This window comes from Schistocerca cancellata, chromosome 2 (assembly GCF_023864275.1).
Source record: "Schistocerca cancellata isolate TAMUIC-IGC-003103 chromosome 2, iqSchCanc2.1, whole genome shotgun sequence".
NCBI lineage: Eukaryota > Metazoa > Arthropoda > Insecta > Orthoptera > Acrididae > Schistocerca > Schistocerca cancellata.
Genome location: NC_064627.1, coordinates 1,099,778,660 through 1,099,794,174, shown reverse-complemented (window position 1 = coordinate 1,099,794,174; position 15,515 = coordinate 1,099,778,660). Strand labels below are relative to the sequence as shown.

At 53.4% G+C, this 15,515-nt stretch overlaps 45 non-coding genes across 45 annotated transcripts; 33 read left to right on the top strand and 12 right to left on the bottom strand.

Annotated features, from left to right (window-relative positions):
• Positions 1–37: 37 nt before the first annotated feature.
• Positions 38–110, top strand: Trnav-aac (transfer RNA valine (anticodon AAC)). The gene has a single exon. It is a non-coding gene; the product is annotated as a tRNA-Val (tRNA).
• Positions 111–304: 194 nt separating this feature from the next.
• On the bottom strand, positions 305–376 carry Trnap-agg (transfer RNA proline (anticodon AGG)). The gene has a single exon. It is a non-coding gene; the product is annotated as a tRNA-Pro (tRNA).
• Positions 377–778: 402 nt separating this feature from the next.
• On the top strand, positions 779–851 carry Trnav-cac (transfer RNA valine (anticodon CAC)). The gene has a single exon. It is a non-coding gene; the product is annotated as a tRNA-Val (tRNA).
• A 158-nt stretch (positions 852–1,009) lies between these two features.
• Positions 1,010–1,082, top strand: Trnav-aac (transfer RNA valine (anticodon AAC)). Its single transcript has one exon. It is a non-coding gene; the product is annotated as a tRNA-Val (tRNA).
• A 194-nt stretch (positions 1,083–1,276) lies between these two features.
• Trnap-agg (transfer RNA proline (anticodon AGG)) lies at positions 1,277–1,348 on the bottom strand. Its single transcript has one exon. It is a non-coding gene; the product is annotated as a tRNA-Pro (tRNA).
• A 402-nt stretch (positions 1,349–1,750) lies between these two features.
• Trnav-cac (transfer RNA valine (anticodon CAC)) lies at positions 1,751–1,823 on the top strand. Its single transcript has one exon. It is a non-coding gene; the product is annotated as a tRNA-Val (tRNA).
• Positions 1,824–1,981: 158 nt separating this feature from the next.
• Trnav-aac (transfer RNA valine (anticodon AAC)) lies at positions 1,982–2,054 on the top strand. Its single transcript has one exon. It is a non-coding gene; the product is annotated as a tRNA-Val (tRNA).
• Positions 2,055–2,722: 668 nt separating this feature from the next.
• Positions 2,723–2,795, top strand: Trnav-cac (transfer RNA valine (anticodon CAC)). The gene has a single exon. It is a non-coding gene; the product is annotated as a tRNA-Val (tRNA).
• Positions 2,796–2,953: 158 nt separating this feature from the next.
• Trnav-aac (transfer RNA valine (anticodon AAC)) lies at positions 2,954–3,026 on the top strand. Its single transcript has one exon. It is a non-coding gene; the product is annotated as a tRNA-Val (tRNA).
• Positions 3,027–3,694: 668 nt separating this feature from the next.
• On the top strand, positions 3,695–3,767 carry Trnav-cac (transfer RNA valine (anticodon CAC)). The gene has a single exon. It is a non-coding gene; the product is annotated as a tRNA-Val (tRNA).
• Positions 3,768–3,925: 158 nt separating this feature from the next.
• Positions 3,926–3,998, top strand: Trnav-aac (transfer RNA valine (anticodon AAC)). Its single transcript has one exon. It is a non-coding gene; the product is annotated as a tRNA-Val (tRNA).
• A 194-nt stretch (positions 3,999–4,192) lies between these two features.
• Trnap-agg (transfer RNA proline (anticodon AGG)) lies at positions 4,193–4,264 on the bottom strand. Its single transcript has one exon. It is a non-coding gene; the product is annotated as a tRNA-Pro (tRNA).
• A 402-nt stretch (positions 4,265–4,666) lies between these two features.
• Trnav-cac (transfer RNA valine (anticodon CAC)) lies at positions 4,667–4,739 on the top strand. Its single transcript has one exon. It is a non-coding gene; the product is annotated as a tRNA-Val (tRNA).
• A 158-nt stretch (positions 4,740–4,897) lies between these two features.
• Positions 4,898–4,970, top strand: Trnav-aac (transfer RNA valine (anticodon AAC)). The gene has a single exon. It is a non-coding gene; the product is annotated as a tRNA-Val (tRNA).
• Positions 4,971–5,164: 194 nt separating this feature from the next.
• On the bottom strand, positions 5,165–5,236 carry Trnap-agg (transfer RNA proline (anticodon AGG)). The gene has a single exon. It is a non-coding gene; the product is annotated as a tRNA-Pro (tRNA).
• Positions 5,237–5,638: 402 nt separating this feature from the next.
• Positions 5,639–5,711, top strand: Trnav-cac (transfer RNA valine (anticodon CAC)). The gene has a single exon. It is a non-coding gene; the product is annotated as a tRNA-Val (tRNA).
• A 158-nt stretch (positions 5,712–5,869) lies between these two features.
• Positions 5,870–5,942, top strand: Trnav-aac (transfer RNA valine (anticodon AAC)). Its single transcript has one exon. It is a non-coding gene; the product is annotated as a tRNA-Val (tRNA).
• Positions 5,943–6,136: 194 nt separating this feature from the next.
• Trnap-agg (transfer RNA proline (anticodon AGG)) lies at positions 6,137–6,208 on the bottom strand. The gene has a single exon. It is a non-coding gene; the product is annotated as a tRNA-Pro (tRNA).
• A 402-nt stretch (positions 6,209–6,610) lies between these two features.
• Positions 6,611–6,683, top strand: Trnav-cac (transfer RNA valine (anticodon CAC)). Its single transcript has one exon. It is a non-coding gene; the product is annotated as a tRNA-Val (tRNA).
• A 158-nt stretch (positions 6,684–6,841) lies between these two features.
• On the top strand, positions 6,842–6,914 carry Trnav-aac (transfer RNA valine (anticodon AAC)). The gene has a single exon. It is a non-coding gene; the product is annotated as a tRNA-Val (tRNA).
• A 194-nt stretch (positions 6,915–7,108) lies between these two features.
• Positions 7,109–7,180, bottom strand: Trnap-agg (transfer RNA proline (anticodon AGG)). Its single transcript has one exon. It is a non-coding gene; the product is annotated as a tRNA-Pro (tRNA).
• A 402-nt stretch (positions 7,181–7,582) lies between these two features.
• Trnav-cac (transfer RNA valine (anticodon CAC)) lies at positions 7,583–7,655 on the top strand. The gene has a single exon. It is a non-coding gene; the product is annotated as a tRNA-Val (tRNA).
• A 158-nt stretch (positions 7,656–7,813) lies between these two features.
• Positions 7,814–7,886, top strand: Trnav-aac (transfer RNA valine (anticodon AAC)). The gene has a single exon. It is a non-coding gene; the product is annotated as a tRNA-Val (tRNA).
• A 668-nt stretch (positions 7,887–8,554) lies between these two features.
• Positions 8,555–8,627, top strand: Trnav-cac (transfer RNA valine (anticodon CAC)). Its single transcript has one exon. It is a non-coding gene; the product is annotated as a tRNA-Val (tRNA).
• Positions 8,628–8,785: 158 nt separating this feature from the next.
• Positions 8,786–8,858, top strand: Trnav-aac (transfer RNA valine (anticodon AAC)). Its single transcript has one exon. It is a non-coding gene; the product is annotated as a tRNA-Val (tRNA).
• Positions 8,859–9,052: 194 nt separating this feature from the next.
• Positions 9,053–9,124, bottom strand: Trnap-agg (transfer RNA proline (anticodon AGG)). The gene has a single exon. It is a non-coding gene; the product is annotated as a tRNA-Pro (tRNA).
• Positions 9,125–9,526: 402 nt separating this feature from the next.
• On the top strand, positions 9,527–9,599 carry Trnav-cac (transfer RNA valine (anticodon CAC)). The gene has a single exon. It is a non-coding gene; the product is annotated as a tRNA-Val (tRNA).
• A 158-nt stretch (positions 9,600–9,757) lies between these two features.
• Positions 9,758–9,830, top strand: Trnav-aac (transfer RNA valine (anticodon AAC)). Its single transcript has one exon. It is a non-coding gene; the product is annotated as a tRNA-Val (tRNA).
• A 194-nt stretch (positions 9,831–10,024) lies between these two features.
• Trnap-agg (transfer RNA proline (anticodon AGG)) lies at positions 10,025–10,096 on the bottom strand. Its single transcript has one exon. It is a non-coding gene; the product is annotated as a tRNA-Pro (tRNA).
• A 402-nt stretch (positions 10,097–10,498) lies between these two features.
• Positions 10,499–10,571, top strand: Trnav-cac (transfer RNA valine (anticodon CAC)). The gene has a single exon. It is a non-coding gene; the product is annotated as a tRNA-Val (tRNA).
• A 158-nt stretch (positions 10,572–10,729) lies between these two features.
• Positions 10,730–10,802, top strand: Trnav-aac (transfer RNA valine (anticodon AAC)). Its single transcript has one exon. It is a non-coding gene; the product is annotated as a tRNA-Val (tRNA).
• A 194-nt stretch (positions 10,803–10,996) lies between these two features.
• Trnap-agg (transfer RNA proline (anticodon AGG)) lies at positions 10,997–11,068 on the bottom strand. The gene has a single exon. It is a non-coding gene; the product is annotated as a tRNA-Pro (tRNA).
• A 402-nt stretch (positions 11,069–11,470) lies between these two features.
• On the top strand, positions 11,471–11,543 carry Trnav-cac (transfer RNA valine (anticodon CAC)). The gene has a single exon. It is a non-coding gene; the product is annotated as a tRNA-Val (tRNA).
• Positions 11,544–11,701: 158 nt separating this feature from the next.
• Positions 11,702–11,774, top strand: Trnav-aac (transfer RNA valine (anticodon AAC)). The gene has a single exon. It is a non-coding gene; the product is annotated as a tRNA-Val (tRNA).
• A 194-nt stretch (positions 11,775–11,968) lies between these two features.
• Positions 11,969–12,040, bottom strand: Trnap-agg (transfer RNA proline (anticodon AGG)). Its single transcript has one exon. It is a non-coding gene; the product is annotated as a tRNA-Pro (tRNA).
• A 402-nt stretch (positions 12,041–12,442) lies between these two features.
• On the top strand, positions 12,443–12,515 carry Trnav-cac (transfer RNA valine (anticodon CAC)). The gene has a single exon. It is a non-coding gene; the product is annotated as a tRNA-Val (tRNA).
• Positions 12,516–12,673: 158 nt separating this feature from the next.
• On the top strand, positions 12,674–12,746 carry Trnav-aac (transfer RNA valine (anticodon AAC)). The gene has a single exon. It is a non-coding gene; the product is annotated as a tRNA-Val (tRNA).
• A 194-nt stretch (positions 12,747–12,940) lies between these two features.
• Positions 12,941–13,012, bottom strand: Trnap-agg (transfer RNA proline (anticodon AGG)). The gene has a single exon. It is a non-coding gene; the product is annotated as a tRNA-Pro (tRNA).
• Positions 13,013–13,414: 402 nt separating this feature from the next.
• On the top strand, positions 13,415–13,487 carry Trnav-cac (transfer RNA valine (anticodon CAC)). Its single transcript has one exon. It is a non-coding gene; the product is annotated as a tRNA-Val (tRNA).
• Positions 13,488–13,645: 158 nt separating this feature from the next.
• Positions 13,646–13,718, top strand: Trnav-aac (transfer RNA valine (anticodon AAC)). The gene has a single exon. It is a non-coding gene; the product is annotated as a tRNA-Val (tRNA).
• A 432-nt stretch (positions 13,719–14,150) lies between these two features.
• Positions 14,151–14,223, top strand: Trnav-cac (transfer RNA valine (anticodon CAC)). Its single transcript has one exon. It is a non-coding gene; the product is annotated as a tRNA-Val (tRNA).
• A 158-nt stretch (positions 14,224–14,381) lies between these two features.
• Trnav-aac (transfer RNA valine (anticodon AAC)) lies at positions 14,382–14,454 on the top strand. The gene has a single exon. It is a non-coding gene; the product is annotated as a tRNA-Val (tRNA).
• Positions 14,455–14,648: 194 nt separating this feature from the next.
• Positions 14,649–14,720, bottom strand: Trnap-agg (transfer RNA proline (anticodon AGG)). Its single transcript has one exon. It is a non-coding gene; the product is annotated as a tRNA-Pro (tRNA).
• A 402-nt stretch (positions 14,721–15,122) lies between these two features.
• Positions 15,123–15,195, top strand: Trnav-cac (transfer RNA valine (anticodon CAC)). Its single transcript has one exon. It is a non-coding gene; the product is annotated as a tRNA-Val (tRNA).
• Positions 15,196–15,353: 158 nt separating this feature from the next.
• Positions 15,354–15,426, top strand: Trnav-aac (transfer RNA valine (anticodon AAC)). The gene has a single exon. It is a non-coding gene; the product is annotated as a tRNA-Val (tRNA).
• Positions 15,427–15,515: the final 89 nt, after the last annotated feature.

Here is a 15,515-nt window from a genome sequence, read left to right as displayed (position 1 = left end):
ACTACAAGTTGTCTATGAAGTAAGGTGCACATAAGCAGTTTCCGTGGTGTAGCGGTTATCACGTCTGCCTAACACGCAGAAGGTCCCCGGTTCGATCCCGAGCGGAAACACTTTTTCATCACTTTAAGCGAGACTTACTAACATGCATCTGCTACCATCTGTACCCGAAACCTTCGTAACTGCCTTCACGCGTCGGACCAGAGTGTCAATTGCTCACATCAAATAAGAAATTCATTTGATATTGGCGGCGAGCTTTTTGCGCTGACTCAGCCACTGACGTGCGATCAGTTTGCACAAAACGCTAGGGCTCGTCCGGGATTTGAACCCGGGACCTCCTGCACCCTAAGCAGGAATCATACCCCTAGACCAACGAGCCCTGTGACACGTCGCATGCCAGTTACTCGAGTCCCTCGATGTCTTCCAGGGTGCTCTGGAAGTCTCGTGTAGGCTGGCGGGATGGAGGCGGCGCGAATTCCCGCGGTCGGCGGCCTTCCTGGGCTATTGGTACCTTCATGTAGAGCTGCCGCTAGGCGCGCACTGCCTGCTGCTAAGGAGGTGATTGTTTTTGCTGATGTGACTGGCAATAACGACTACGCGAAACGCCGCTATCTCGTTAGGGGTGCTACGGCAGACACCCTCTCGGGCACCCCGAAGACTTCTTGAGCCCTCGGCTGCGATGGGTTTCAGGCTGTCAAAAGAACTATGGTGTGTGCATGCGCGGACGAGAGAAAGGCTGAGGCGTATTCGAGTGCACAAGGATGGACTGAGCGTGTCCGTCGTTTCCGTAGTGTAGCGGTTATCACGTCTGCTTCACACGCAGAAGGTCCCGGGTTCGATCCCGGGCGGGAACAGTATTTTCCTGCCTATGTCGTATTGTACTCCAGTGAGCCTCGTCGTGTGTGGATCTGCTGCATGTCCCTTCGTTTTGCAAGTACCACATTTATTGAATTTTTTAGTTACGATGGCAACATCACTACAAGTTGTCTATGAAGTAAGGTGCACATAAGCAGTTTCCGTGGTGTAGCGGTTATCACGTCTGCCTAACACGCAGAAGGTCCCCGGTTCGATCCCGGGCGGAAACACTTTTTCATCACTTTAAGCGAGACTTACTAACATGCATCTGCTACCACCTGTACCCGAAACCTTCGTAACTGCCTTCACGCGTCGGACCAGAGTGTCAATTGCTCACATCAAATAAGAAATTCATTTGATATTGGCGGCGAGCTTTTTGCGCTGACTCAGCCACTGACGTGCGATCAGTTTGCACAAAACGCTAGGGCTCGTCCGGGATTTGAACCCGGGACCTCCTGCACCCTAAGCAGGAATCATACCCCTAGACCAACGAGCCCTGTGACACGTTGCATGCCAGTTACTCCAGTCCCTCGATGTCTTCCAGGGTGCTCTGGAAGTCTCGTGTTGGCTGGCGGGATGGAGGCGGCGCTAATTCCCGCGGTCGGCGGCCTTCCTGGGCTATTGGTACCTTCATGTAGAGCTGCCGCTGGGCGCGCACTGCCTGCTGCTAAGGAGGTGATTGTTTTTGCTGATGTGACTTGCAATAACGACTGCGCGAAACGCCGCTATCTCGTTAGGGGTGCTACGGCTGACACCCTCTCGGGCACCCCGAAGACTTCTTGAGCCCTCGGCTGCGATGGGTTTCAGGCTGTCAAAAGAACTATGGTGTGTGCATGCGCGGACGAGAGAAAGGCTGAGGCGTATGCGAGTGCACAAGGAGGGACTGAGCGTGTCCGTCGTTTCCGTAGTGTAGCGGTTATCACGTCTGCTTCACACGCGGAAGGTCCCCGGTTCGATCCCGCCCGGGAACAGTATTTTCCTGCCTATGTCGTATTGTACTCCAGTGAGCCTCGTCGTGTGTGGATCTGCTGCATGTCCCTTCGTTTTGCAAGTACCACATTTATTGAATTTTTTAGTTACGATGGCAACATCACTACAAGTTGTCTATGAAGTAAGGTGCAAATAAGCAGTTTCCGTGGTGTAGCGGTTATCACGTCTGCCTAACATGCAGAAGGTCCCCGGTTCGATCCCGGGCGGAAACACTTTTTCATCACTTTAAGCGAGACTTACTAACATGCATCTGCTACCATCTGTACCCGAAACCTTCGTAACTGCCTTCACGCGTCGGACCAGAGTGTCAATTGCTCACATCAAATAAGAAATTCATTTGATATTGGCGGCGAGCTTTTTGCGCTGACTCAGCCACTGACGTGCGATCAGTTTGCACAAAACGCTAGGGCTCGACCGGTATTTGAACCCGGGACCTCCTGCACCCTAAGCAGGAATCATACCCCTAGACCAACGAGCCCTGTGACACGTCGCATGCCAGTTACTCCAGTCCCTCGATGTCTTCCAGGGTGCTCTGGAAGTCTCGTGTAGGCTGGCGGGATGGAGGCGGCGCGAATTCCCGCGGTCGGCGGCCTTCCTGGGCTATTGGTACCTTCATGTAGAGCTGCCGCTGGGCGCGCACTGCCTGCTGCTAAGGAGGTGATTGTTTTTGCTGATGTGACTTGCAATAACGACTGCGCGAAACGCCGCTATCTCGTTAGGGGTGCTACGGCAGACACCCTCTCGGGCACCCCGAAGACTTCTTGAGCCCTCGGCTGCGATGGGTTTCAGGCTGTCAAAAGAACTATGGTGTGTGCATGCGCGGACGAGAGAAAGGCTGAGGCGTATTCGAGTGCACAAGGAGGGACTGAGCGTGTCCGTCGTTTCCGTAGTGTAGCGGTTATCACGTCTGCTTCACACGCGGAAGGTCCCCGGTTCGATCCCGGGCGGGAACAGTATTTTCCTGCCTATGTCGTATTGTACTCCAGTGAGCCTCGTCGTGTGTGCATCTGCTGCATGTCCCTTCGTTTTGCAAGTACCACATTTATTGAATTTTTTAGTTACGATGGCAACATCACTACAAGTTGTCTATGAAGTAAGGTGCACATAAGCAGTTTCCGTGGTGTAGCGGTTATCACGTCTGCCTAACATGCAGAAGGTCCCCGGTTCGATCCCGGGCGGAAACACTTTTTCATCACTTTAAGCGAGACTTACTAACATGCATCTGCTACCATCTGTACCCGAAACCTTCGTAACTGCCTTCACGCGTCGGACCAGAGTGTCAATTGCTCACATCAAATAAGAAATTCATTTGATATTGGCGGCGAGCTTTTTGCGCTGACTCAGCCACTGACGTGCGATCAGTTTGCACAAAACGCTAGGGCTCGACCGGTATTTGAACCCGGGACCTCCTGCACCCTAAGCAGGAATCATACCCCTAGACCAACGAGCCCTGTCACACGTCGCATGCCAGTTACTCCAGTCCCTCGATGTCTTCCAGGGTGCTCTGGAAGTCTCGTGTAGGCTGGCGGGATGGAGGCGGCGCGAATTCCCGCGGTCGGCGGCCATCCTGGGCTATTGGTACCTTCATGTAGAGCTGCCGCTGGGCGCGCACTGCCTGCTGCTAAGGAGGTGATTGTTTTTGCTGATGTGACTTGCAATAACGACTGCGCGAAACGCCGCTATCTCGTTAGGGGTGCTACGGCAGACACCCTCTCGGGCACCCCGAAGACTTCTTGAGCCCTCGGCTGCGATGGGTTTCAGGCTGTCAAAAGAACTATGGTGTGTGCATGCGCGGACGAGAGAAAGGCTGAGGCGTATTCGAGTGCACAAGGATGGACTGAGCGTGTCCGTCGTTTCCGTAGTGTAGCGGTTATCACGTCTGCTTCACACGCAGAAGGTCCCGGGTTCGATCCCGGGCGGGAACAGTATTTTCCTGCCTATGTCGTATTGTACTCCAGTGAGCCTCGTCGTGTGTGGATCTGCTGCATGTCCCTTCGTTTTGCAAGTACCACATTTATTGAATTTTTTAGTTACGATGGCAACATCACTACAAGTTGTCTATGAAGTAAGGTGCACATAAGCAGTTTCCGTGGTGTAGCGGTTATCACGTCTGCGTAACACGCAGAAGGTCCCCGGTTCGATCCCGGGCGGAAACACTTTTTCATCACTTTAAGCGAGACTTACTAACATGCATCTGCTACCACCTGTACCCGAAACCTTCGTAACTGCCTTCACGCGTCGGACCAGAGTGTCAATTGCTCACATCAAATAAGAAATTCATTTGATATTGGCGGCGAGCTTTTTGCGCTGACTCAGCCACTGACGTGCGATCAGTTTGCACAAAACGCTAGGGCTCTTCCGGGATTTGAACCCGGGACCTCCTGCACCCTAAGCAGGAATCATACCCCTAGACCAACGAGCCCTGTGACACGTTGCATGCCAGTTACTCCAGTCCCTCGATGTCTTCCAGGGTGCTCTGGAAGTCTCGTGTTGGCTGGCGGGATGGAGGCGGCGCTAATTCCCGCGGTCGGCGGCCTTCCTGGGCTATTGGTACCTTCATGTAGAGCTGCCGCTGGGCGCGCACTGCCTGCTGCTAAGGAGGTGATTGTTTTTGCTGATGTGACTTGCAATAACGACTGCGCGAAACGCCGCTATCTCGTTAGGGGTGCTACGGCAGACACCCTCTCGGGCACCCCGAAGACTTCTTGAGCCCTCGGCTGCGATGGGTTTCAGGCTGTCAAAAGAACTATGGTGTGTGCATGCGCGGACGAGAGAAAGGCTGAGGCGTATTCGAGTGCACAAGGAGGGACTGAGCGTGTCCGTCGTTTCCGTAGTGTAGCGGTTATCACGTCTGCTTCACACGCGGAAGGTCCCCGGTTCGATCCCGGGCGGGAACAGTATTTTCCTGCCTATGTCGTATTGTACTCCAGTGAGCCTCGTCGTGTGTGCATCTGCTGCATGTCCCTTCGTTTTGCAAGTACCACATTTATTGAATTTTTTAGTTACGATGGCAACATCACTACAAGTTGTCTATGAAGTAAGGTGCACATAAGCAGTTTCCGTGGTGTAGCGGTTATCACGTCTGCCTAACATGCAGAAGGTCCCCGGTTCGATCCCGGGCGGAAACACTTTTTCATCACTTTAAGCGAGACTTACTAACATGCATCTGCTACCATCTGTACCCGAAACCTTCGTAACTGCCTTCACGCGTCGGACCAGAGTGTCAATTGCTCACATCAAATAAGAAATTCATTTGATATTGGCGGCGAGCTTTTTGCGCTGACTCAGCCACTGACGTGCGATCAGTTTGCACAAAACGCTAGGGCTCTTCCGGGATTTGAACCCGGGACCTCCTGCACCCTAAGCAGGAATCATACCCCTAGACCAACGAGCCCTGTGACACGTTGCATGCCAGTTACTCCAGTCCCTCGATGTCTTCCAGGGTGCTCTGGAAGTCTCGTGTTGGCTGGCGGGATGGAGGCGGCGCTAATTCCCGCGGTCGGCGGCCTTCCTGGGCTATTGGTACCTTCATGTAGAGCTGCCGCTGGGCGCGCACTGCCTGCTGCTAAGGAGGTGATTGTTTTTGCTGATGTGACTTGCAATAACGACTGCGCGAAACGCCGCTATCTCGTTAGGGGTGCTACGGCAGACACCCTCTCGGGCACCCCGAAGACTTCTTGAGCCCTCGGCTGCGATGGGTTTCAGGCTGTCAAAAGAACTATGGTGTGTGCATGCGCGGACGAGAGAAAGGCTGAGGCGTATTCGAGTGCACAAGGATGGACTGAGCGTGTCCGTCGTTTCCGTAGTGTAGCGGTTATCACGTCTGCTTCACACGCAGAAGGTCCCGGGTTCGATCCCGGGCGGGAACAGTATTTTCCTGCCTATGTCGTATTGTACTCCAGTGAGCCTCGTCGTGTGTGGATCTGCTGCATGTCCCTTCGTTTTGCAAGTACCACATTTATTGAATTTTTTAGTTACGATGGCAACATCACTACAAGTTGTCTATGAAGTAAGGTGCACATAAGCAGTTTCCGTGGTGTAGCGGTTATCACGTCTGCCTAACACGCAGAAGGTCCCCGGTTCGATCCCGGGCGGAAACACTTTTTCATCACTTTAAGCGAGACTTACTAACATGCATCTGCTACCACCTGTACCCGAAACCTTCGTAACTGCCTTCACGCGTCGGACCAGAGTGTCAATTGCTCACATCAAATAAGAAATTCATTTGATATTGGCGGCGAGCTTTTTGCGCTGACTCAGCCACTGACGTGCGATCAGTTTGCACAAAACGCTAGGGCTCTTCCGGGATTTGAACCCGGGACCTCCTGCACCCTAAGCAGGAATCATACCCCTAGACCAACGAGCCCTGTGACACGTTGCATGCCAGTTACTCCAGTCCCTCGATGTCTTCCAGGGTGCTCTGGAAGTCTCGTGTTGGCTGGCGGGATGGAGGCGGCGCTAATTCCCGCGGTCGGCGGCCTTCCTGGGCTATTGGTACCTTCATGTAGAGCTGCCGCTGGGCGCGCACTGCCTGCTGCTAAGGAGGTGATTGTTTTTGCTGATGTGACTTGCAATAACGACTGCGCGAAACGCCGCTATCTCGTTAGGGGTGCTACGGCAGACACCCTCTCGGGCACCCCGAAGACTTCTTGAGCCCTCGGCTGCGATGGGTTTCAGGCTGTCAAAAGAACTATGGTGTGTGCATGCGCGGACGAGAGAAAGGCTGAGGCGTATGCGAGTGCACAAGGAGGGACTGAGCGTGTCCGTCGTTTCCGTAGTGTAGCGGTTATCACGTCTGCTTCACACGCGGAAGGTCCCCGGTTCGATCCCGGGCGGGAACAGTATTTTCCTGCCTATGTCGTATTGTACTCCAGTGAGCCTCGTCGTGTGTGGATCTGCTGCATGTCCCTTCGTTTTGCAAGTACCACATTTATTGAATTTTTTAGTTACGATGGCAACATCACTACAAGTTGTCTATGAAGTAAGGTGCACATAAGCAGTTTCCGTGGTGTAGCGGTTATCACGTCTGCCTAACACGCAGAAGGTCCCCGGTTCGATCCCGGGCGGAAACACTTTTTCATCACTTTAAGCGAGACTTACTAACATGCATCTGCTACCATCTGTACCCGAAACCTTCGTAACTGCCTTCACGCGTCGGACCAGAGTGTCAATTGCTCACATCAAATAAGAAATTCATTTGATATTGGCGGCGAGCTTTTTGCGCTGACTCAGCCACTGACGTGCGATCAGTTTGCACAAAACGCTAGGGCTCGTCCGGGATTTGAACCCGGGACCTCCTGCACCCTAATCAGGAATCATACCCCTAGACCAACGAGCCCTGTGACACGTCGCATGCCAGTTACTCGAGTCCCTCGATGTCTTCCAGGGTGCTCTGGAAGTCTCGTGTAGGCTGGCGGGATGGAGGCGGCGCGAATTCCCGCGGTCGGCGGCCTTCCTGGGCTATTGGTACCTTCATGTAGAGCTGCCGCTGGGCGCGCACTGCCTGCTGCTAAGGAGGTGATTGTTTTTGCTGATGTGACTTGCAATAACGACTGCGCGAAACGCCGCTATCTCGTTAGGGGTGCTACGGCAGACACCCTCTCGGGCACCCCGAAGACTTCTTGAGCCCTCGGCTGCGATGGGTTTCAGGCTGTCAAAAGAACTATGGTGTGTGCATGCGCGGACGAGAGAAAGGCTGAGGCGTATGCGAGTGCACAAGGAGGGACTGAGCGTGTCCGTCGTTTCCGTAGTGTAGCGGTTATCACGTCTGCTTCACACGCGGAAGGTCCCCGGTTCGATCCCGGGCGGGAACAGTATTTTCCTGCCTATGTCGTATTGTACTCCAGTGAGCCTCGTCGTGTGTGCATCTGCTGCATGTCCCTTCGTTTTGCAAGTACCACATTTATTGAATTTTTTAGTTACGATGGCAACATCACTACAAGTTGTCTATGAAGTAAGGTGCACATAAGCAGTTTCCGTGGTGTAGCGGTTATCACGTCTGCCTAACATGCAGAAGGTCCCCGGTTCGATCCCGGGCGGAAACACTTTTTCATCACTTTAAGCGAGACTTACTAACATGCATCTGCTACCATCTGTACCCGAAACCTTCGTAACTGCCTTCACGCGTCGGACCAGAGTGTCAATTGCTCACATCAAATAAGAAATTCATTTGATATTGGCGGCGAGCTTTTTGCGCTGACTCAGCCACTGACGTGCGATCAGTTTGCACAAAACGCTAGGGCTCGACCGGTATTTGAACCCGGGACCTCCTGCACCCTAAGCAGGAATCATACCCCTAGACCAACGAGCCCTGTCACACGTCGCATGCCAGTTACTCCAGTCCCTCGATGTCTTCCAGGGTGCTCTGGAAGTCTCGTGTAGGCTGGCGGGATGGAGGCGGCGCGAATTCCCGCGGTCGGCGGCCATCCTGGGCTATTGGTACCTTCATGTAGAGCTGCCGCTGGGCGCGCACTGCCTGCTGCTAAGGAGGTGATTGTTTTTGCTGATGTGACTTGCAATAACGACTGCGCGAAACGCCGCTATCTCGTTAGGGGTGCTACGGCAGACACCCTCTCGGGCACCCCGAAGACTTCTTGAGCCCTCGGCTGCGATGGGTTTCAGGCTGTCAAAAGAACTATGGTGTGTGCATGCGCGGACGAGAGAAAGGCTGAGGCGTATTCGAGTGCACAAGGATGGACTGAGCGTGTCCGTCGTTTCCGTAGTGTAGCGGTTATCACGTCTGCTTCACACGCAGAAGGTCCCGGGTTCGATCCCGGGCGGGAACAGTATTTTCCTGCCTATGTCGTATTGTACTCCAGTGAGCCTCGTCGTGTGTGGATCTGCTGCATGTCCCTTCGTTTTGCAAGTACCACATTTATTGAATTTTTTAGTTACGATGGCAACATCACTACAAGTTGTCTATGAAGTAAGGTGCACATAAGCAGTTTCCGTGGTGTAGCGGTTATCACGTCTGCCTAACACTCAGAAGGTCCCCGGTTCGATCCCGGGCGGAAACACTTTTTCATCACTTTAAGCGAGACTTACTAACATGCATCTGCTACCACCTGTACCCGAAACCTTCGTAACTGCCTTCACGCGTCGGACCAGAGTGTCAATTGCTCACATCAAATAAGAAATTCATTTGATATTGGCGGCGAGCTTTTTGCGCTGACTCAGCCACTGACGTGCGATCAGTTTGCACAAAACGCTAGGGCTCTTCCGGGATTTGAACCCGGGACCTCCTGCACCCTAAGCAGGAATCATACCCCTAGACCAACGAGCCCTGTGACACGTTGCATGCCAGTTACTCCAGTCCCTCGATGTCTTCCAGGGTGCTCTGGAAGTCTCGTGTTGGCTGGCGGGATGGAGGCGGCGCTAATTCCCGCGGTCGGCGGCCTTCCTGGGCTATTGGTACCTTCATGTAGAGCTGCCGCTGGGCGCGCACTGCCTGCTGCTAAGGAGGTGATTGTTTTTGCTGATGTGACTTGCAATAACGACTGCGCGAAACGCCGCTATCTCGTTAGGGGTGCTACGGCAGACACCCTCTCGGGCACCCCGAAGACTTCTTGAGCCCTCGGCTGCGATGGGTTTCAGGCTGTCAAAAGAACTATGGTGTGTGCATGCGCGGACGAGAGAAAGGCTGAGGCGTATTCGAGTGCACAAGGATGGACTGAGCGTGTCCGTCGTTTCCGTAGTGTAGCGGTTATCACGTCTGCTTCACACGCAGAAGGTCCCGGGTTCGATCCCGGGCGGGAACAGTATTTTCCTGCCTATGTCGTATTGTACTCCAGTGAGCCTCGTCGTGTGTGGATCTGCTGCATGTCCCTTCGTTTTGCAAGTACCACATTTATTGAATTTTTTAGTTACGATGGCAACATCACTACAAGTTGTCTATGAAGTAAGGTGCACATAAGCAGTTTCCGTGGTGTAGCGGTTATCACGTCTGCCTAACACGCAGAAGGTCCCCGGTTCGATCCCGGGCGGAAACACTTTTTCATCACTTTAAGCGAGACTTACTAACATGCATCTGCTACCACCTGTACCCGAAACCTTCGTAACTGCCTTCACGCGTCGGACCAGAGTGTCAATTGCTCACATCAAATAAGAAATTCATTTGATATTGGCGGCGAGCTTTTTGCGCTGACTCAGCCACTGACGTGCGATCAGTTTGCACAAAACGCTAGGGCTCTTCCGGGATTTGAACCCGGGACCTCCTGCACCCTAAGCAGGAATCATACCCCTAGACCAACGAGCCCTGTGACACGTTGCATGCCAGTTACTCCAGTCCCTCGATGTCTTCCAGGGTGCTCTGGAAGTCTCGTGTTGGCTGGCGGGATGGAGGCGGCGCTAATTCCCGCGGTCGGCGGCCTTCCTGGGCTATTGGTACCTTCATGTAGAGCTGCCGCTGGGCGCGCACTGCCTGCTGCTAAGGAGGTGATTGTTTTTGCTGATGTGACTTGCAATAACGACTGCGCGAAACGCCGCTATCTCGTTAGGGGTGCTACGGCAGACACCCTCTCGGGCACCCCGAAGACTTCTTGAGCCCTCGGCTGCGATGGGTTTCAGGCTGTCAAAAGAACTATGGTGTGTGCATGCGCGGACGAGAGAAAGGCTGAGGCGTATGCGAGTGCACAAGGAGGGACTGAGCGTGTCCGTCGTTTCCGTAGTGTAGCGGTTATCACGTCTGCTTCACACGCGGAAGGTCCCCGGTTCGATCCCGGGCGGGAACAGTATTTTCCTGCCTATGTCGTATTGTACTCCAGTGAGCCTCGTCGTGTGTGGATCTGCTGCATGTCCCTTCGTTTTGCAAGTACCACATTTATTGAATTTTTTAGTTACGATGGCAACATCACTACAAGTTGTCTATGAAGTAAGGTGCACATAAGCAGTTTCCGTGGTGTAGCGGTTATCACGTCTGCCTAACACGCAGAAGGTCCCCGGTTCGATCCCGGGCGGAAACACTTTTTCATCACTTTAAGCGAGACTTACTAACATGCATCTGCTACCATCTGTACCCGAAACCTTCGTAACTGCCTTCACGCGTCGGACCAGAGTGTCAATTGCTCACATCAAATAAGAAATTCATTTGATATTGGCGGCGAGCTTTTTGCGCTGACTCAGCCACTGACGTGCGATCAGTTTGCACAAAACGCTAGGGCTCGTCCGGGATTTGAACCCGGGACCTCCTGCACCCTAAGCAGGAATCATACCCCTAGACCAACGAGCCCTGTGACACGTCGCATGCCAGTTACTCGAGTCCCTCGATGTCTTCCAGGGTGCTCTGGAAGTCTCGTGTAGGCTGGCGGGATGGAGGCGGCGCGAATTCCCGCGGTCGGCGGCCTTCCTGGGCTATTGGTACCTTCATGTAGAGCTGCCGCTAGGCGCGCACTGCCTGCTGCTAAGGAGGTGATTGTTTTTGCTGATGTGACTTGCAATAACGACTACGCGAAACGCCGCTATCTCGTTAGGGGTGCTACGGCAGACACCCTCTCGGGCAACCCGAAGACTTCTTGAGCCCTCGGCTGCGATGGGTTTCAGGCTGTCAAAAGAACTATGGTGTGTGCATGCGCGGACGAGAGAAAGGCTGAGGCGTATTCGAGTGCACAAGGATGGACTGAGCGTGTCCGTCGTTTCCGTAGTGTAGCGGTTATCACGTCTGCTTCACACGCAGAAGGTCCCGGGTTCGATCCCGGGCGGGAACAGTATTTTCCTGCCTATGTCGTATTGTACTCCAGTGAGCCTCGTCGTGTGTGGATCTGCTGCATGTCCCTTCGTTTTGCAAGTACCACATTTATTGAATTTTTTAGTTACGATGGCAACATCACTACAAGTTGTCTATGAAGTAAGGTGCACATAAGCAGTTTCCGTGGTGTAGCGGTTATCACGTCTGCCTAACACGCAGAAGGTCCCCGGTTCGATCCCGAGCGGAAACACTTTTTCATCACTTTAAGCGAGACTTACTAACATGCATCTGCTACCATCTGTACCCGAAACCTTCGTAACTGCCTTCACGCGTCGGACCAGAGTGTCAATTACTCACATCAAATAAGAAATTCATTTGATATTGGCGGCGAGCTTTTTGCGCTGACTCAGCCACTGACGTGCGATCAGTTTGCACAAAACGCTAGGGCTCGTCCGGGATTTGAACCCGGGACCTCCTGCACCCTAAGCAGGAATCATACCCCTAGACCAACGAGCCCTGTGACACGTCGCATGCCAGTTACTCGAGTCCCTCGATGTCTTCCAGGGTGCTCTGGAAGTCTCGTGTAGGCTGGCGGGATGGAGGCGGCGCGAATTCCCGCGGTCGGCGGCCTTCCTGGGCTATTGGTACCTTCATGTAGAGCTGCCGCTAGGCGCGCACTGCCTGCTGCTAAGGAGGTGATTGTTTTTGCTGATGTGACTGGCAATAACGACTACGCGAAACGCCGCTATCTCGTTAGGGGTGCTACGGCAGACACCCTCTCGGGCACCCCGAAGACTTCTTGAGCCCTCGGCTGCGATGGGTTTCAGGCTGTCAAAAGAACTATGGTGTGTGCATGCGCGGACGAGAGAAAGGCTGAGGCGTATTCGAGTGCACAAGGATGGACTGAGCGTGTCCGTCGTTTCCGTAGTGTAGCGGTTATCACGTCTGCTTCACACGCAGAAGGTCCCGGGTTCGATCCCGGGCGGGAACAGTATTTTCCTGCCTATGTCGTATTGTACTCCAGTGAGCCTCGTCGTGTGTGGATCTGCTGCATGTCCCTTCGTTTTGCAAGTACCACATTTATTGAATTTTTTAGTTACGATGGCAACATCACTACAAGTTGTCTATGAAGTAAGGTGCACATAAGCAGTTTCCGTGGTGTAGCGGTTATCACGTCTGCCTAACACGCAGAAGGTCCCCGGTTCGATCCCGGGCGGAAACACTTTTTCATCACTTTAAGCGAGACTTACTAACATGCATCTGCTACCACCTGTACCCGAAACCTTCGTAACTGCCTTCACGCGTCGGACCAGAGTGTCAATTGCTCACATCAAATAAGAAATTCATTTGATATTGGCGGCGAGCTTTTTGCGCTGACTCAGCCACTGACGTGCGATCAGTTTGCACAAAACGCTAGGGCTCGTCCGGGACTTGAACCCGGGACCTCCTGCACCCTAAGCAGGAATCATACCCCTAGACCAACGAGCCCTGTGACACGTTGCATGCCAGTTACTCCAGTCCCTCGATGTCTTCCAGGGTGCTCTGGAAGTCTCGTGTTGGCTGGCGGGATGGAGGCGGCGCTAATTCCCGCGGTCGGCGGCCTTCCTGGGCTATTGGTACCTTCATGTAGAGCTGCCGCTGGGCGCGCACTGCCTGCTGCTAAGGAGGTGATTGTTTTTGCTGATGTGACTTGCAATAACGACTGCGCGAAACGCCGCTATCTCGTTAGGGGTGCTACGGCTGACACCCTCTCGGGCACCCCGAAGACTTCTTGAGCCCTCGGCTGCGATGGGTTTCAGGCTGTCAAAAGAACTATGGTGTGTGCATGCGCGGACGAGAGAAAGGCTGAGGCGTATGCGAGTGCACAAGGAGGGACTGAGCGTGTCCGTCGTTTCCGTAGTGTAGCGGTTATCACGTCTGCTTCACACGCGGAAGGTCCCCGGTTCGATCCCGGGCGGGAACAGTATTTTCCTGCCTATGTCGTATTGTACTCCAGTGAGCCTCGTCGTGTGTGGATCTGCTGCATGTCCCTTCGTTTTGCAAGTACCACATTTATTGAATTTTTTAGTTACGATGGCAACATCACTACAAGTTGTCTATGAAGTAAGGTGCAAATAAGCAGTTTCCGTGGTGTAGCGGTTATCACGTCTGCCTAACATGCAGAAGGTCCCCGGTTCGATCCCGGGCGGAAACACTTTTTCATCACTTTAAGCGAGACTTACTAACATGCATCTGCTACCATCTGTACCCGAAACCTTCGTAACTGCCTTCACGCGTCGGACCAGAGTGTCAATTGCTCACATCAAATAAGAAATTCATTTGATATTGGCGGCGAGCTTTTTGCGCTGACTCAGCCACTGACGTGCGATCAGCGCTGGGCGCGCACTGCCTGCTGCTAAGGAGGTGATTGTTTTTGCTGATGTGACTTGCAATAACGACTGCGCGAAACGCCGCTATCTCGTTAGGGGTGCTACGGCAGACACCCTCTCGGGCACCCCGAAGACTTCTTGAGCCCTCGGCTGCGATGGGTTTCAGGCTGTCAAAAGAACTATGGTGTGTGCATGCGCGGACGAGAGAAAGGCTGAGGCGTATTCGAGTGCACAAGGATGGACTGAGCGTGTCCGTCGTTTCCGTAGTGTAGCGGTTATCACGTCTGCTTCACACGCAGAAGGTCCCGGGTTCGATCCCGGGCGGGAACAGTATTTTCCTGCCTATGTCGTATTGTACTCCAGTGAGCCTCGTCGTGTGTGGATCTGCTGCATGTCCCTTCGTTTTGCAAGTACCACATTTATTGAATTTTTTAGTTACGATGGCAACATCACTACAAGTTGTCTATGAAGTAAGGTGCACATAAGCAGTTTCCGTGGTGTAGCGGTTATCACGTCTGCCTAACACGCAGAAGGTCCCCGGTTCGATCCCGGGCGGAAACACTTTTTCATCACTTTAAGCGAGACTTACTAACATGCATCTGCTACCATCTGTACCCGAAACCTTCGTAACTGCCTTCACGCGTCGGACCAGAGTGTCAATTGCTCACATCAAATAAGAAATTCATTTGATATTGGCGGCGAGCTTTTTGCGCTGACTCAGCCACTGACGTGCGATCAGTTTCCACAAAACGCTAGGGCTCTTCCGGGATTTGAACCCGGGACCTCCTGCACCCTAAGCAGGAATCATACCCCTAGACCAACGAGCCCTGTGACACGTTGCATGCCAGTTACTCCAGTCCCTCGATGTCTTCCAGGGTGCTCTGGAAGTCTCGTGTTGGCTGGCGGGATGGAGGCGGCGCTAATTCCCGCGGTCGGCGGCCTTCCTGGGCTATTGGTACCTTCATGTAGAGCTGCCGCTGGGCGCGCACTGCCTGCTGCTAAGGAGGTGATTGTTTTTGCTGATGTGACTTGCAATAACGACTGCGCGAAACGCCGCTATCTCGTTAGGGGTGCTACGGCAGACACCCTCTCGGGCACCCCGAAGACTTCTTGAGCCCTCGGCTGCGATGGGTTTCAGGCTGTCAAAAGAACTATGGTGTGTGCATGCGCGGACGAGAGAAAGGCTGAGGCGTATGCGAGTGCACAAGGAGGGACTGAGCGTGTCCGTCGTTTCCGTAGTGTAGCGGTTATCACGTCTGCTTCACACGCGGAAGGTCCCCGGTTCGATCCCGGGCGGGAACAGTATTTTCCTGCCTATGTCGTATTGTACTCCAGTGAGCCTCGTCGTGTGTGGATCTGCTGCATGTCCCTTCGTTTTGCAAGTACCACATTTATTGAATTTTTTAGTTACGATGGCAACATCACTACAAGTTGTCTATGAAGTAAGGTGCAAATAAGCAGTTTCCGTGGTGTAGCGGTTATCACGTCTGCCTAACATGCAGAAGGTCCCCGGTTCGATCCCGGGCGGAAACACTTTTTCATCACTTTAAGCGAGACTTACTAACATGCATCTGCTACCATCTGTACCCGAAACCTTCGTAACTGCCTTCACGCGTCGGACC